This window comes from Pristis pectinata, chromosome 5, assembly GCF_009764475.1.
Source record: "Pristis pectinata isolate sPriPec2 chromosome 5, sPriPec2.1.pri, whole genome shotgun sequence".
Taxonomy (NCBI): domain Eukaryota; kingdom Metazoa; phylum Chordata; class Chondrichthyes; order Rhinopristiformes; family Pristidae; genus Pristis; species Pristis pectinata.
In genome coordinates, this window is record NC_067409.1 from 7,453,594 (window position 1) to 7,471,427 (window position 17,834).

Below are 17,834 nucleotides of genomic sequence, written 5' to 3' on the forward strand. Positions count from 1 at the left end.
TGCCTCGATGATATTGGCGGCGAAGAGGCTTTCAGATCGGCGCAGGAATGTGCAGGGAATTGAGGGGGATGGATCATGTGCAGGCAGAAGGGATTTAGTTTAATTTCGCATCAGCAACATTGTGGGCCGAAGGGCCTGTTCTCGTGCTGTAACTGTTCCAGGTTCTATGGTCCCATTTCAGGGGATTTTATTAACATAATCTCCACCCGCTCTCCTTCCGATTGGAAGGCAGCGCGTTTGGTTTCCACCGAGCTGGATGCTTTGGGCGCATTATCAGAGGGGGGGGGGGGAGAGTGTTGCTTCATCTGATCCAGAGCTCTCCTGCTCCCCACACTCACGGCTGGGGTACCGGTGGAGGAGGGAGAGAGGGAGGGAGAGGGAGAGGAGGGAGTGGCGGAGGAGGGAGAGAGAGAGAGGGAGGGAGATTTCACTCTCCATGTAATGAACAGCCCCTCTCTGTCACCGCCCGGGAGACGTGACTTGACTCCAGAGTCTCCCAACGCGTCCAGGTGAAAACAAGACACATCCACGGTGGGTGAAATCTCGGAAACTTTGCGCCTCGCTCTGTGCACCGCGGTCTGTTTGGGGTGGGTGGGTGGCTTGGGGGGTGGGTGGGGAGCCGAGAGGAGGGAGAGGGGGAATTCCCACAGTTTCGCAGCTGCCACCGTCCAGCGATGCTTGGCAGCCGGAGAGCGGTGAACCTGCTGGGGAGGGAGGGAGGGAGGGAGGGGGGTGGGGTGTTCGGAGAACAGTTCAAGCGGGCTCCTCTCCCCCTTCCTCCCGCCGAGCCTCAACACCCCACCCCGCTTCTTGCAACTCTTCCCCGTTATTATCTCTTATCTGTGCTCCCCCCCCCCCCTCCCCAAGCGCCAATGGTTATTTGTTGCAATGGTTGGGGATTTATTTTGTCTGTGTGACCCAGACTCTGTGCATGTTGTGTACCCAGAGGGAGAGGTTGGTTTTGTGTTTGTCTGTTTTGGCTAGGGTGCATTTTTGATGTGTTCAGCATTATCGAACCCCCCCACCACCACCACCACCTCTCTCTCTCTCACACACACACTGCAGACACCACACACATAGAAATGATGCGGAGTGAGGAATTTCTGCTCCGTTCCTCTTCCCCAGTTAATTTATTGCTATTTGGAGCAGAGCACAGTCTATCCTTCCCTGCAACAGAGCAGACACCCCCTCCTCCTCCTCCTCCTCCTCCTCCAGCCCTTGCCCCCCCCCCCCTTCTTCCGAGTGGCTGGGAACCGAACGGCGTGAAGTACAAGGCGTTCAGGAGGGCGAGTGTGTGCAGGGATCAGAGGGGAAGCCGTCCCGGTGCTGGGCTGGAGGAGCGCCTCGCACTGTGGAGCCGCCGGAGTTTTTACAATGACGGGGTTTGTGTTCGCAGGGAGAGAGCGCACGGTCCAGCAGCAAGGCGAAGGGCGCAGCTATCGGTCAGACACTCCCCCTGTGCGTTTTAAACGCGGAGGAATGCAGGATTTCCATCACTATTTTCCTAAAGGGAGGGGGGGGGTGGGTGTTCTGGGAGAGTTGTGCGGATTCACACACACACACACACACACACACACACACACACACACACACACACACACACACACACACACACAAAACCTTCCTCCCCATCCACATAAACGAAAGGGACTCCCACTCCCTCCCCTCCCCCTCTCTCCCCCTCCCTTCCCCCTCTCTTCCCCCTCTCTTCCCCCCTCTCTTCCCCCCTCTCTTCCCCCCTCTCTTCCCCTCTCTCTTCCCCTCTCTCTCCCCCTCTCCTCTCTCTCCCCTTCCCCTCTGTCCCCCTCCCCTTCTCCCCCTCCCCTCCTCCACTCCCCTCCCCTCCCCTCCCCTCCTCCCCTCTCCCCTCCTCCCCCTCCCATCGCCTGGTGGGATCTTGCCATTGCCATTCCCATGCATTCCACCATCGGCTGAGGTGTGCTCTGGGACTCCTTGTGTGTGTGGGGGTGGGGGAGGGGAAATGCCTCACGGGTCCAAAACAACAAAAAAAGGTTGCATTTCGCTGGCGCCGATCACGCCCCCTACCAGGGTGTCGGTGGGCTGATGGAGAGAGGCTTTGGGCAGTGCGGTCACTGCTGTGGAGGGTGCGGTGTCCAATGTTGCGCTGAGTGGATCCCACGGGAGTCAGCAGTCGGGTGACCTGTGTATGGTTCAAGGATAATGATAGTTCAGGGCACCAGCAGTAACCAGACAGACATGACCTCAGAGAATGGTCACGTCCTTGGTTTCACATTGCACAGGAAAGGTGACACCTGGTGCAGTGTGCGTTCACTCAGTTCAACCGTCCATTGGCAGCCTGGGTGTAACATCCGCTTTAGAATCTTAGAATTGTATCACATTGAACATAGAACGTTACAGCACAGTACAGGCCCTTTGGCCCACGATGTTGTGCCGACATTTTATCCTGCTCTAAGACCTATCTAACCCTTCCCTCCCACATAGCCCTCCATTTCTCTATCATTCATGTGTCTATCTAAGAGTCTCTTAAATGTCCCTAATGTATCTGCCCCACAACCTCTGCTGGCAGTGCGTTCCACGCACCCACCACTCTCTGTGTAAAAAAGAAACTTACCCCTGACGTCCCCCTTCTATCTTCCTCCAATCACCTTAAAATTGCACCCTCGTGTTAGCCATTGTCGCCCAGGGAAAAAGTCTCTGACTGTCCACTCGATCTATGCCTCTTATCATCTTGTACACCTCTATCAAGTCACCTCTCATCCTCCTTCTCTCCAAAGAGAAAAGCCCTCGCTCGTTCAACCTATCCTCATAAAACATACTCTCCAATCCAGGCAACATCCTGGTAAATCTCCACTGCACCCTCTCTAAAGCTTCCACATCCTTCCTACAATGAGGCAACCAGAACTGAACACAATACTCCAAGTGTGGTCTAACCAGAGTTCTATAGAGCTGCAACATCACCTCGCGTCTCTTGAACTCAATACCCCGACTAATGAAGGCCAACATTCCAGACGCCTTCTTAACAACCCCATCGACCTGCGTGGCAACCTTGAGGGATCTATGGACGTGGACCCCAAGATCCCTCTGTTCCTCCACACTGCTAAGAGTCCTGCCGTTAACCTTGTATTCTGCCTTCAAATTCGATCTCCCAAAGTGTATCACTTCACACTTATCCGGGTTGAACTCCATCTGCCACTTCTCAGCCCAGCTCTGCGTTCTAATCGATGTCCCATTGTAATCTACAGCAACCTTCTACACTAACAGCAACCTTTTACCCTCTTGGACCATCTCATCCATGCGGACCCTAACGCCAATCCACAGTAATTCCAATTTATATTAACAACATTTCAAAGTCAAGTTTATATATGCACAGGTGCAATGAAAATCTTACTTGCAGCAGCATTACTTTGGATAAGAAAGGTTCAGAGGGATATTGGCCAAATGTGGGCAAATGCGGCTAGCTTAGATGGGAATCTTGGCCGGCATGGACCTGTTGGGACGAAGGGCCTGTTTCCGTGCTGTATTACTCTATGACTCTGACTCTATTTGCCTGCATTAGGCCCATATCCCTCTAAGGATCCAAATACCTGCCCAAACACCTTTTAAATGCTGTAGTGGTAGCTGCTCATTGGTGTTTAGACTTCTGTGGTTTGCAGAGACATACAGCGAGTTGTCTGAATGGCAAACGCTTGTATCTCCAACCTGTGCCAATCTGACCCCACCCCTGCGGGTTGCAAACACCTTGGGTTAAAACATTGGTTAGGCCGCAGCTGAAGTACTGTGCGCAGACTTGGTCACCACACATTAGGAAGGCTCTGATTGCACTGGCGAGGGTGACCGTTTCGTAGAGCACCTGCCCTCCGTCCGTAACCGCGATCTGCATCTCCCCGTTGCCAGGCACTTCGACTCCCCCTCCCACTGCATCACAGATATGTCAGGCCTCGGCCTCCTCCACCGCCAGGGGAAGTCCAAGCGCAGACTGGAAGAACAGCACCTCATTTTCCATCTTGGGACCTTACAACCTAACGGGATGAACATCGAATTCTTCCACTTTAAGTAAACCCAACCCCCCGCCATGCCTCTTCTTTTCTTCCTTTTCCTAGTCTATCTCTCTTTTTTCACCTCACATATATTTTTCCTACCCTCCCCCCCCATGGGGTGCCTGCCTCCACACCTTTGACCCATCCCCCGGTGGATCTGCTCTCCCCTCCTCCCCCGCACCTGCCCATCACTATCTCTTACCTGCATCTACCTATCACCACCCTGTGCCCACCCCGCCTCCCCTCTTCTGTCCACCTATCACTGCTCTGCTTTTCCCTCCTGTATATTGGGCTTCCCCTTTTCCTATCTTCAGTCCTGAAGAAGGGTCCTGACCTGAAACGTTGACTCCCTGCTTTTCTCCACAGATGCTGCCTGGCCTGCTGTGTGCCTCCAGCATCTTGTTGCCTTTTTATCCAGATTCCAGTATCTACAGTCCTTTGTTTCCTGAGACTTCTCAGGACATTGCCTGGGATGTAGTGTTTCAATAATGAGGAGAGACTGGAAGCAGTGGGCTTGTTTTCCTTGGAGCAGAGAAAACCGAGGGGAGACCTGATGGAGGTGTACAAGGTTATGAGGCCATTGATAGGACGGCTAGTGAGAAATCCTCCTGCTTAGCAGAAGGGTCTATATCCAGAGGGCATATTTTAAGACAAGAAGTAAATTGGTAATTGGTTTATTATTGTCACAGTGAAAATTTTGCATGCTATCCATACAGATCATTTCATCACATCAGTGCATTGAGGTAGTACAAGGGAAAACAATAATAGAATGCAGAATATGGTGTTACGGTTACAGAGAAAGTGCAGTGCAGGCAGACAATAAGGTGCAAGGCCATAATGAGGTAGATTGTGAGGTCAACAGTCCATCTAATTGTACTAGGGGACCGTTCAATATCCTTATAACACCAGGATAGAAGCTGTCCTTGAGCCTGGTGGTACGTGCTATCAGGCTTTTGTACCTTCTGCTCGATGGGAGGGAGGAGAAGAGAGAATGTTCGGGGTGGGTGGGGTCTTTGATTATGTTGGCTGCTTTACCAAGGCAGTGAGAAGTGTAGACAGAGTCCACAGAGGGGAGGCTGGTTTCCGTGATGTGCTGGGCTGCGTCCACAGCTCTCTGCAGTTTCTTGCGGTCCTGGGCAGAGCAGTTGCCGTACCAAGCCGTGATGCATCCAGATAGGATGCTTTCTATGGTGCATCTGTGGTAGGAGTTTTAGAGGGGATTTGAGGAAGAACTTTTTTTATCCAGAGGGTGACTGGAATCTGGAAAACACACCTGAGTGGGTGGTGGGGTAAAGTTCTCTCAGAACATTTAAGAAGTATTTAGATGAATACTTGAAACTCTATGGTATAGAACACTATGGACCATGTGCTGGAAAATAGGATTAGTATACATAGGTAGACATGACTTGCATGGACACGATGGGCTGAAGGGTCTTTGTGGAACACTTCCTGATGAAGTTCCTCTACCAATGGTCTTAATCAGCACTGCATAGCTATTGTTGGGTCTGGAACGGCACAGGATTCACATGAATGCAGTGTATCTTCAGCAGACTGTATTTAAACCGCACACTACTGCAAATAGTCTACAGAAACTACTTACTCACTAGACTCTTTGAAACCCTGCATTATAGAGAACAGTCTGCAGTCTATCGGCAAAGAATTTCTACAGGCAACAGTGAAAAGAAGGAGTGAACACGAAAACTACAGCAGCATCTCCCAATAAGTGATTTCCCCAGGGAAGGACAGTGGATAAAGGAGAGCTACATATAAATTAAATGTGAGTAACTTACAACCGTGTTGTCCTGGGTTAATTGGAATTGGTTTATTATTGTCACATGTGCTGAGATACAGTGAAAAACTTTGTTTTGCCTGCCATCCATGCAGATCATTTCAAAATATGAGTACGTCGAGGTAGTACAAAGACAAAAACAATAACAGAATGCAGAATATAGTGTTACAGTTACAGAGAAAGTGCAGTGCAGGTAGATAATAAAATGCAAGGGCCACGTCGAGGTAGATTGTGAGGTCAAGAGTTCATCTTTAATGTACAAGAAGTCCATTCAAGAGGGATAGAAACTGCCCTTGAGCCTGGTGGTACGTGCTTTCAGGCTTTTGTATCTTCTGTCCGATGGGAGGGGGGAGAAGAGAGAATGTCTGGGGTGGGTGGGGGTCTTTGATTACGCTGGCTGCTTTACCAAGGCAGCGAGAAGTGCAGACAGAGTCCATGGAGGGGAGGCTTGTTTTCACGATGGACTGAACTGTATCCACGATTCTCTGCAATTACTTTACTGAGCTGGCATGTGTCCCTGCTTATAAAGGTTGGTTTGGTATTGGTTTATTATTGTCACTTGTACCGAGGTACAGTGAAAAACTTGTCTTGCATACCGATCGTACAGGTCAATTCATTACACAGTGCAGTTACATTTGGGTTAGTACAGAGTGCATTGATGTAGTACAGGTAAAAACAGTAACAGTACAGAGTAAAGTGTCACAGCTACAGAGAAAGTGCAGTGCAATAAGGTGCAAGGTCACAACAAGGTAGATCGTGAGGTCATAGTCCATCTCATCGTATAAGGGAACCGTTCAATAGTCTTATCATAGTGGGGTAGAAGCTGTCCTTGGTCTGGTGGTACGTGCCCTCAGTCTCCTGTACCTTCTACCCGATGGAAGAGGAGAGAAGAGAGAATGACCCGGGTGGGTGGGGTCTTTGATTATGCTGGCTGCTTCGCCAAGGCAGCGAGAGGTAAAGACAGAGTCCAAGGAGGGGAGGCTGGTTTCTGTCATGCGCTGGGCTGTATCCACAATTCACTGCAGTTTCTTGCGGTCCTGGGCAGAGCATTTGCCGGACCAAGCCGTGATGCACCCAGATAGGATTGTGATTCTGTCTCCCAGTGACGGTGTGGCTCGAGGGCAGCACTCTCACTTCTGAGTCAACTTCAAGTCTCACTCTAGAGGCTTAAACACACAGACTGGAGTGACAGTTCAGCCTGGGGCACTGTAAGAATTGCCACCTTCCAGATGAGACCCTGTCAACATCTTGGACATAAAAGATCTCCTCCACCATTTTCACAAGGGCAAGGCAGTTGTCGCTTATAATGGCCAGTTTTTATCACTCAGTCTCATAAACAAATGGTCACATCTTCATTACATAGCTTTAGCTTGCTGTGTACAAATTGAGTCACAGAGTCATAGAGAGATACAGCATGGAAACAGGCCCTTCGGCCCACTGAATCTGTGCTGACCAACAAGCACCCATTGTTACTCTAATCTGACTCTATCCCATTTTACCCTCTCCACACTCCCATTAGGCTCCACAGATCCTACCACTCACCTACACACAAGGGGCAATTTCCAGCGGCCAATTAACCTACAAGCACATTTTTAGTGATGTGGAATGAAACCGGGACACTTAGAGGGAACCCACGCGGTCACAGGGAGAACGTGCAAGCTCCACACAGACAGCGCCCGAGGTCAGGATCGAACCCGGATCCTTTGAGCTACGAGGCAGTAGATCTAGTAGCTATGCCACCGGTGGCAGTGTTTCCTACATTATAAGGACACTTCTTGAAAGTACATGAAAAACACGATGATGCTGGAGGAACTCAGCAGGCCAGGCAGCATCAGTGGAGACAGCATTCCATGTGTTGACAGCACTCCACGGATGCTGCCTGGCCTGCTGAGTTCCTCCAGCATCATCGTGTTTTTCATCGAGATTCCAGCATCTGCAGTCCCTTGAAAGTACAGTACATCATTGATTGAGTTATCATAGAACATAGAACAATACAGCACAGGAACAGGCCTGTGACATCTGTGCTGACCACAATGCTGACTTAAACTACACATCTGCCTGCACGTGGACTATCTCCCTCCATTCCCTGCCTGTTCACGTGCCTGTGTGATGCCTCCAAGATGTTGCTATGTTCCACTGCTGGCACATTGCAGGCACATTTCACTTTCTGTTCAGAGTAACCTGCTTGAGTTTTTTGACAGGGTGACGAGAGAGACTGATGAAGGTAGAGCTGTGGATGTCATCTATATGGACTTCAGTAAGGCATTTGACAAGGTCCCACATCATTGGTTAATCAAGAAAGTTTGGATGCATGGGGTCAGTGGAGAATTGGTTATGTAGATCCAGAACTGGCTTGCCCACAGAAGATAAAGGGTGGTGGTTGAAGGGACTTATTCGGGCTGGAGGCCTGTGAGTAGTGGTGTTCCGCAGGGATCTGTGCTGGGACCTCTGCTGTCTGTGATGTACATAAATGACCTGGACGAGTATGTTGATGGGTGGGTTAGTAAGTTTGCAGACGATACCAAGATTGGTGGAGTTGTGAATAGTGTAGAAGACTGGTGATGGATACAGCGTGATATAGATCAGTTGCAGATGTGGGCAGAGAAATGGCAGATGGAGTTTAACCCAGGTACATGTGAGGTTTTGCACCTTGGTAGGACTCATGTCAAGAGGCAATGCACTCTTAAGGGGAAGACCCTTAACAGTGTTGAAGAGCAGAGAGATTTTGGGGTGCAAATCCATGACTTATTGAAAGTGGCTATATAGGTAGACAGGGTGGTTAAGAAGGCTTATGGAATGCTTGCTTTCATTAATTGGGGTATTGAATACAGGAGTCAAGCTGTTATGATGCATCTCTGTAGAACTCTGGTTAGGCTGCATTTAGAGTATTGCGTGCAATTCTGGTCACCTCACTATAAGAAGGATGTCGAGGCTTTAGAGAGGGTGCATAGGAGGTTTACTAGGATGCTGCCTGGATTAGAGGGCATGTGCTATCAGGAGAGGCTGGACAAACTTGGGCTCTTTTCTCTGGAGCGGCAGAGGCTGAGGGGTGATCTGTTGGAAGTGTATAAAATTATGAGGGAAATAGATAGGGTGGACAAGCAATATCTTTTTCCCATTATTGAGCGATCCAATACCAGAGGGCATGCATTTAAGGTGAGAGGGGGTAGGTTCAGAATAGACGTGAGGGGTATGTTTTTCACTGAGAGAGTGGTAGATGCCTGGAATGCGTTGCCTGATAGGGTGGTGGAGGCAAATTCATTGGGGGCTTTGAAGAGGGGCTTGGATGGGCACATGGATGAGAGGAAAATAGGGGGGATATGGGCATTCTGTAGGTCGGAGGGATTAGCTATGTTAGCACAACATTGTGGGCCGAAGGGCCTGTTCCGTGCTGTATTGTTCTATGATCTAATACTTGCCGCTTTCAACTCTCCCCCTCTCATCTTAAAGCTGTGTTCTCTAGTATTTGACATTCCCACCCTGGGAAAGAGATTCTGACTGTCTACTCTATCTCTGCCTCTCGTAATTTTATAAACTTCTATCAGGTCTCCCCTCAGCCTCCGACGCTCCAGAGTAAACAACCCAAGTTGTCCAACCTCTCCTTATAGCTCATACCCTCTAATCCAGGCAGCATCCTGGTGAACCAATTCTGCTCCTTCTCCAAAGCCTCCACATCCTTCCTGTAATGGGGGCGACCAGAACTGTGCGCAATACTCTAAATGTGGCCTGACCAAAGTTTTATACAGCTGCAACATGACTTCCCAACTCTTATACTTAATGCTCCGACTGATGTAGGCCGCTGTTGTTGTGACAGTAGAAGGGACAATCAAGGCACAGCAAGATTCCACAACATAACATTAGTGAAGGATCTGACTTGCACTTCCTGTGACTTGTGGAGCGATGAACATTCACCAGGGCACTGCTGATCCTTCTTCGTGGAGTTTTTCTTGTGAACCAGGTCACAGATAGGGCTTTGCCTCAACGACTCACTTGGAAGTTGTTGCTGCCAACGTTGCAGCACTAGTTCAGCCCTGTGTTATAACTCAGAGCATGCGGGTACCTCCAAAATGCCAGTCTGGTGGGCTGGAACATCAAGAGGTTCAAACATCCCAAGGTCACTGGGCTCTGAGTTTCTGTGGAAATGGAAGAAAAAGTCCAGGGCAAGAACCATTCCCAGCACTTCATCTCAGGAACTAATTGCACTGGTTTAGAGGGATATAGAGTCATACAGCACGGAATCAGGCCCTTCGGCCCAACTGGTCCATGCTGACCAAAATTTTCCTCTAAGCTAGTCCCATTTGCCCGTGTTTGGCCCATATCCCTCTAAACCTTTCCTGTCCATGTACGCATCCAAGTAACTTTTAAATATTGTTAAGGTACCTGTCTCAACCACTTCCTCTGGCAGCTCATTCTATATACTGACCATCGACTGGGTGAAGAAGTTGCGCCTCAGGTTGTTATTAAATCTCTCCCCTCTCACCTTAAACCTATGCCCTCCAGTTTTTGATTCCCCAACCCTGGGAAAAGACTGAGTGTATTCACCCTGCGTCCATGCCCCGCAAGGATATGGGCCACACAACGGGGAAATGGGACCAGCTCAGGTAGACAACTTGGTTGGCATGGACGGGTTAGGCCGAAGGGCCTGTTTCCCTGCTGTGTACTCTATGGTCCGATTTCCAATAGGATAGGAACAATGCCATGGGTAAGCGTGAAGTTTTGGATGAATAAATATCATCATTCATATTTCTCATGACACATAAGGGTACCATTTGGCCCATTGAACCTATGCTGGTTCTCAAAGCAATCCACTCAGTTTCCAGTCTCTCTTACTTCCCTGTAACCCATTCTCTCTCAGATGCTCATCAACTTGCCCCTGATTCATCTGCCACCTACCAACACCAAGAGCAACACACAGCACCCAATGAACCTTCCAACCCGCACTGGGTCATTGGGTGCACGTAACCGCAGAGACGATAAGAGGAAAATATAGCAAATTGTCAGCAAGTTGATGCATTCTGTGCCGGTTGCTGCTTGAGTGTTAGCTTGGAGGGAAAAGGTATGGTGTTTGATTGGCTTGTTTCACACTGATTATTAGCTGAGAGATTTCTCTGCAACCTTGTGAATGGAGGCGGATTCTAGAGTCATTAAATACTTCTCGAAACTTTCAGGGGCTTCTCCTGAGAGCAGGCAGCATCATTGTTTTTTTTTCAGCAGTGTGATGCAATATGTGTTTGAGTAATTTGAGATTGTATGCCTGGGAGGAACAGGTAAGTTTCTGTGTCTGGTTCATTGCTTTGTTGAATTGATTGAGTCATAGGTCGTGGATTTATAGAATTTGTTGCCACGTACAGCTGTGGAAGCCCGATCACTGGGGGTGTTTAAGGAGGAGATTGATAGGTATCTAATTAGTCAGGGTATCAAGGAATATAGGGAAAAGGCCGGGAATTGGGGTGAGACGGGAGAATAGTTTAGCTCATGGTGAAGTGGCGGAGCAGACTCGATGGGCTCAATGGCCTACTGCTGCTTTGTCTTGTGATCTTGTGATAGAGTCTTACAGCATAGAAACAGGCCCTTTGGCCCAACTCATCCATGCCAATTGTGTTGCCAAGCGATCTAGTCACACCTGCCTGTGTTTGGACCAAAGCCCTCCGAACCTCTCCAATCCATGTACTTGTCTAGACAGCTTTTACACATTGCTAGTGTGCCTGCCTCAACCACTACGGTCCAGGCAGCATCCGTGGAGAAAAGCAGACAGTCAACGTTTTTCATCTAGATTCCAGCAACTGCAGTCCTTTGTTTCTCTGCCTCAACCACTATTTCTGGCAGCTCATTCCAAATACACACCACCTTTTGCGTGAGGAAGCTGCCCCTGATGTCCCTTTTATATCTCTCGCCTCTGATCTTAAACCTGCACCCTCTTGTTTTTAGCACCCCCTCCCCAGGAAAAAGACGACGTGTTTTCGCCCCTCATGATCATGGGTGACACGGTGGTGTAGCGGTTAGCGTAAGGCTATTACAGCGCCAGTGACCCGGGTTCAAATCCAGCTGCTGTCTGTAAGGAGTTTGTACGTTCTCCCCGTGTCTGCGTGGGTTTCCTCCGGGTGCTCTGGTTTCCACCCACATTCCAAAGACATATGGGTTAGGAAGTTGTGGGCGTGCTATGTTGGCACCGGAAGTGTGGCAACACTTGCGGGCTGCCCCCAGCATATTCCCAGTAACGCAAAAAGACACATTTCACTGTGTGTTTCAATGTACATGTGACTAAGAAATAAATATCTTATACACCTCTATCAGGTCGCCCCTCAACCTCCTACGTTCCAGGGAATAAAGTCCTAGTCTACACACCCTCTCCTTGTAACTCAGGCCCCCAAGTCCAGGCAACATCCTGGTAAATCTCCTCTGCACTCTTTCTGGTTTAATAACGTCTTTCCTGCAACAGGGTAACCAAAAGTGTGCGCACTACTCCAAGTGAGGCCTCACCACTGTCTTACTGATTGCAGAAATTCCTCTTGTCTCTGCATCTTGTGACTCCAAGAAACATGGAAGGCAAACTTGGTGGATGCCAACCATTTGGGTCACAGAGTCACACAGCACAGAAACAGGCCCTTCGGCCCAACTGGTCCATACCGACCAAGATACCCATCTAAGCTATTCCCATTTGCTTGCATCTGGCCCATATCCCTCTAAACCATTCCTATCCATGTACCCGTCCAAATGTTGTTTGAATGTTGTTATTGAACCTGCCTCAACCACATCCTCTGGCAGCTCGTTCCATATACTCATCACCCTCTGGGTGAAGAAGTTGCCTCTCAGGACCCCTAAAAATCTTTCACCTTAAACCTATGCCCTGTAGATTTTGATTCTATTTCCCTGTGTGCATTCAGAGTCATAGAGTCATACAGCACAGAAACAGGCCCTTCGGTCCAACTTGTCCATGCTGACCAAGATGTCCATCTAAATAGTCTCTGTCAGCCTATCTATGCCCCTCATGATTTTATACACCTCTATAAGGTCACCCCTCAGTCTCCTACACTCCAAGGAATAAAGCCCCAGCCAGCCCAACGTAATCTTCATAATTATCCCACATTCCTCCATTCTCATATTCCCAACACCTGGACTCAGAAAACTGTTGCCTCTTTATAAATGGAAGTTGTACTATCAAACATCCAAATGCCCAAAGCATGATTCCAGCTTGCAATATTCCTCTGGATATAATTGGAGGTGGGAGGTGATGGGGCATTTACAACAGAGGTGGTGCATGAATAAAATGTCGGCACAACATTGTGGGCCGAAGGTCCTGTACTGTACTGTAGTGTTCTATGTACTGAGGTGCAGTGAAAAACTTTGTTTTGCATGCCATCCATACAGATCATTTCATCACATCAGTGCATCGAGGTAGTACAAGGGAAAACAATAACAGAATGCAGAATAAAATGTTACAGTTACAGAGAAAGTGCAGTGCAGGCAGACAATAAGGTGCAAGGCCATAACGAGGTAGATTGTGAGGTCAAGGGTCCATCTTGTCGTACTAGGGAACCGTTCAATAGCCTTATAACAGCGGGGTAGAAGCTGTCCTTGAGCCTGGTGGTACGTGCCTTCAGGCTTTTGTATCTTCTGCCTGATGGGAGGGGGGAGAAGAGAGAATGTCTGGGGTGGGTGGGGTCTTTGATTATGTTGGCTGCTTTACCGAGGCAGCGAGAAGTGTAGACAAGAGTCCATGAAGGGGAGGCTGGTTTCTGTGATGTACTGAGCTGTGTCCACAGCTCTCTGCAGTTTCTTGCGGGCACGGGCAGAGCAGTTGCCACACCAGTGATGCATCCGGATAGGATGCAGGTTGGTGGGTTAACTGGCTGCTGTAAATTGCCCTGAGTATATGGGTGAGTGGTAGAATCTGAAGGGAGTTGAGGGGATTGTGCAAAGAATAGGTTACAGGGAAAATTGGTGGGGAATGGGATTTCTGGCATCGACTGGGTAGGATGAATGTCTCCCACTCCGTGCTAAAGGAATATGGGAATAGGATCACAAGGGCTCTCGGTGTGTTGTAGGGGTAGACATTTCAGTGTACGCCTGGACCTCACTGCTTGCCTCTTCTACATCCTTGTCATGTTAAGCTCAATGGCAAACCCTGCCTCGACATATGGTGTCTCAGACGGTGGCTGGGTAAGACCAGATGCTGTTCGTCACCAGCTCGTTTGGCCTAGTTGTAAGTAGAATACAGCAGACACAGACACATAGACACACACACACACTCTGACTGCTGGTGACAGATAGAGTTGTCCTGCAGTTCGAGAGCCTGAGGTACAGTTCTGGTTGCCCCTGTTGAGACAGTATATAGTTCAACAGGGACCTGTGAGAACAACTCCTGGATCAGAGAAGCCTAGGACTCTGGTTTAACATATATCACAGAACAGACCCTTTGGACCACGATGTCTGCACCGAACACGCTGCCGAATTAAAATAACAAACAATCTGCTGGAGGAACTCAGCGGATTGGACAGCGCCTGTGGGAGGATAGGAATCAACGTTTCGGGTTGAAACCCTGCATCAGGACTTCCTTCCCTCCACAGACGCTGCTCGACCTGCTGAGTTCCTCCAGCAGATTGTTTGTTGCTCCGGCTTCCAACGTCTGCCATCTCCTGTGTCTCTGCCGAATTAAATTAAATCTCTTCTGCCTGCACATGATCCATATCCCTCTATTCCCTGCACATTCATGTGTCTGTCTAACAGCCTCTTAAACACCACTATCATATCTGCCTCCACCACCACCCCTGGCAGTGCGTTCCAGGCACCCACCACTCTCCGTGTAAAGAACCTACCTCTTAATATCCTCCCTGAACATTCCTCCTCTGACCTTAAACGGATGTCCTCTGGTATTGGCCATTGCCGCCCTGGAGAAAAGGTGCTGGCTGTACACTCTGTCTATGCCCCTCATAATCTTATACACATCTGTCAAGTCGCCTCTCATCTTCCTATACTCCAAAGAGAAAAGCCCTAGCTTGCTCAACCTATCCTCATAAGACATGCTCTCCAATCCAGGCAGCATTCTGGTAAATCTCCTCTGCACCCTCTCTAGAGCTTCCACATCCTTCCTATAATGAGGCGACCAGAACTGAACACAATACTCCAAGTGTGGTCTAACCAGAGAGTTATAGAGACGCAACATTACCTTGAGGCTTTTGAACTCAATCCCCTGACTAATGAAGGCCAGCGCACCATATACCTTCTTAACAACCCTATCAACTTGTGTGGAAACCTTGAGGGATCAATGGACTTGGACCCCAAGATCCCTCTGTTCCTCCACACTGCTAAGATCTGGGCTAATTATCTGCAGAAGGTCACGAACACAAAGAACTGCTGGTAGAAGGATGGAACTCTAGCGTCTGTAGTCACTTGTGTCTCCTAGTTATCTGGAGATCTGAGTTCAAATCCCTAAGCGGTGGGTTTGAATTTCTGTTAATAATCTGGTGTTTAAAAAAAATCCAAGTCTTCATGATGTAACACGAGATGTTGGAGGAACTCAGTGGGTCAGGCAACAGCTATGGAGGGAAACGGACAGTTGACATTCCAGGTCGAGACCCTTCATCCATATGAAGGGTAGATACGATCGGGCAGATGATACAAAAGCCTCAAAGCATGTACCACCATGAAACTATTGAAGGGACCACTAGTACGATAAAATGGACTCTTGACGTCACAATCTACCTTGTGATGGCCTTTGTACCTTATTGTCTGCCTGCACTGCACTTTCTCTGTAACTGTAACACTTTATTCTGCATTCTGTTATTGTTTTCCCTTGTACTACCTCAATGCACTGACGTGATGAAATGATCTGTCTGGATGGCATGCAAAACAAAGTCTTTCTCTGTACCTCGGTACAGGTGACAATAATAAACCAATTTACCAATGGAGTCCTAGCCTGCCCAATCTCTCGCTATAACTCAGGCCCTCGAGTCCTGGCAACATTCTCGTAAATGCTCCACTTGGACATCTACCTGTCATCCCTCATTGAACCCTGTTCTCTTTCTCCCTTGTATGCTTGTCCAGCCTCCCTTAAATCCATCTGTACCGTTTGCCTCAATAGGCAAGCTGGTCTCACCTCCTTGCAATGGCCAGGAAGTAGGATTAGAGCAATTAGCTCCAGTAAGGCAAAGGTTTGCTCAGATGTGATTGGTCAGTGGCCTATTTTTATTCATTTATTGCCACAGTTTAGGTAGTTATGTGATTTTCTTTATCCCACAAAAAGCAGAATCAGAATCAGATTTATTATCACTGACTTATATGACGTGAAATTTGTTGTACAGTGCAAAGACATAAAATTACTATAAATTACAAAATAAATAGATAGTGCAAAAGAGGAATAAGGAGGTAGTGTTCATGGGTTCACGGACTGTTCAGAAATCTGATGGCGGAGGGGAAGAAGCTGTTCCTGAATCGTTGAGTGTGGGTCTTCAGGCTCCTGTACCTCCTCCCCGATGGTAGTAACGAGAAGAGGGCATGTCCCTAGGTGGTGAGGGTCCTTAGTGACGGATGCCGCCTTCTTGAGGCACCGCCTCTTGAAGATGTCCTCGATGGTGGGGAGGGTTGTGCCCGCGATGGGGCTGGCTGAGTCTGCAACCCTCTACAGTCTCTTGCGATCCTGTGCATTGGAGCCTCCATACCAGGCAGTGATGCAACCTGTCAGAATGCTCCCCACCGTACATCTGCAGAAATTTGTAAGGGTTTTTGGTGACATCCCAAATCTCCTCAAACTCCTAATGAAGTAGAGCCGCTGGAGTGCCTTCTTCATGATTGCATCAATGTGTTGGGCCCAGGATAGATCCTCCGAGATGTTAACACCCAGTAACTTGAAGCTGTGGTACCAAAATAACAGACAGAAGACTCATCCCCAATGGAATGGATTGCTTGTTAAAATTACATCCCTTTCCATCCTCTTATTTTCTGCTGCCGAGACATGATAACCTTCTATTTAAGACCAATGAAGTGATACGTTTTGGGAAGTTCAACAAGAGCAGAACATAACACATTGAATGGCAAGACCCTAGGGATTATTGTAGAACAGAGATACCTAGGGATACAAGTATATTGTTCCCTGAAAGAGGTAGTGAACAAGGCATTTTGCACGCTGGCCTTCATCAGAAGGGTCATTGAGTACAAGAGTTGGGACGTCATGTTACAGCTGTACAAGACTTTGGTGAGACCGTGCCTGAAATATTGTGTGCGCTCCTGGTCACCGTACCAGAGGAAGGATGTGATTAAGCCGGAGAGTGTTCAGAGAAGATTCACAAGGATGTTACTGGGACTGGAGGGCTTGAGTTATAAGGAGAGGCTGGATAGGCCAGGACTGTTTTCCCTGGAGCGAAGGAGGCCGAGGGGTGATGTTAAAAGATCATGAGGGGCATAGATAAGGTGGATGGTCACTGTCTTTTACCCAGGGTAGACTCCCTCGAGTCTAAAACTAGAGGGCATCAGTTTAAGGTGAGAGGGGAAAGATTTAAAGGGGATCTGAGGGGCAAGTTTTTCCACACAGAGGGTGGTGGCTGTGTGGAACGAGCTGCCAGAGGAAGTGGTAGAGGTGGGTACAATTACAGTGTTTCAAAGACATTTGGAGAGGCACATGGATAAGACAGGTTTGGAGGGATATGGGCCAAATGCAGGCAAATGGGACTCGCTCATGAAGGAACCTTGGTCAGCATGGACAAGTTGGGCTGAAGGGCCTGCTTCTGTACTGTATAACTCGATAACACTATGTGTGTGTATCTGTCTGTCCTCTAACACCTCCAGGCAGATATCTCAACGTCAGCTTCTGCACTTGATTCCAAGACACCTTATGCGTTCCTTATCTTGCAGAGATCGTTGAGCTGATAACTTTGGGCGATATCTTCATCATTTTGTCATTGCCATTGCTTTTTCTTAGCCTTGCTTTAAAACACGAGTGTTAAATATTTCAGTTTTCCGAATTAATTGTGGAAAAGGTGGTCAAAAAGGCAGTACCAAATCAGGAAGGGTCGGTTTGGAGCTGTTGATTA

The 17,834-nt window shown here is 48.6% G+C and overlaps 1 protein-coding gene across 3 annotated transcripts in view; it reads left to right on the forward strand.

The window, feature by feature from the left end:
* Positions 1-284: 284 nt before the first annotated feature.
* Positions 285-17,834, forward strand: part of LOC127570154 (pituitary adenylate cyclase-activating polypeptide type I receptor-like) — a 229,968-nt gene continuing 212,418 nt past the window's right edge. For all 3 annotated transcript variants that reach the window (XM_052015398.1, XM_052015400.1, XM_052015401.1), the window contains exons 1-2: positions 285-531; positions 5,651-5,796. The gene's annotated coding sequence lies outside the window, so the exon portion shown is untranslated. The remainder of the gene's footprint in view (positions 532-5,650; positions 5,797-17,834) is intronic.